We start from the raw sequence: 256 nt of genomic DNA, 5'->3' as shown, positions 1-256 counted from the left end.
AGAAATTATATCATAATATAAAATAACTATTTTCTACTTGAATGTATTTTAAAATGTAATTTATTCCTGCGATGTCAATGCTGAATTTTCAGCAAGATGTCTTCAGTGTCACATGATCCATCAGAAATTATTCTAATATGCTGATTTGCTGCTCAATTTCTTATTTCTTATTGTTACATACATTTCTTATTGTTGTCCATGTTAAAAACAGTTTTGCTGCTTAATATTTTTGTGGAAACTGTGATTTTTATATATA

General features: G+C 25.8%; 1 protein-coding gene across 1 annotated transcript in view; it reads left to right on the top strand.

The window, feature by feature from the left end:
- LOC107743319 (cation-independent mannose-6-phosphate receptor-like) overlaps nt 1-256 on the top strand; it is a 42,991-nt gene that overhangs the window by 24,634 nt on the left and 18,101 nt on the right. The gene's annotated exons all lie outside the window — the stretch shown is intronic.

The sequence above is a fragment of the Sinocyclocheilus rhinocerous genome, unplaced genomic scaffold, assembly GCF_001515625.1.
Source record: "Sinocyclocheilus rhinocerous isolate Xijiao unplaced genomic scaffold, SAMN03320098_v1.1 scaffold827, whole genome shotgun sequence".
Taxonomy (NCBI): domain Eukaryota; kingdom Metazoa; phylum Chordata; class Actinopteri; order Cypriniformes; family Cyprinidae; genus Sinocyclocheilus; species Sinocyclocheilus rhinocerous.
This window is presented reverse-complemented; position numbering and strand designations above follow the sequence as displayed.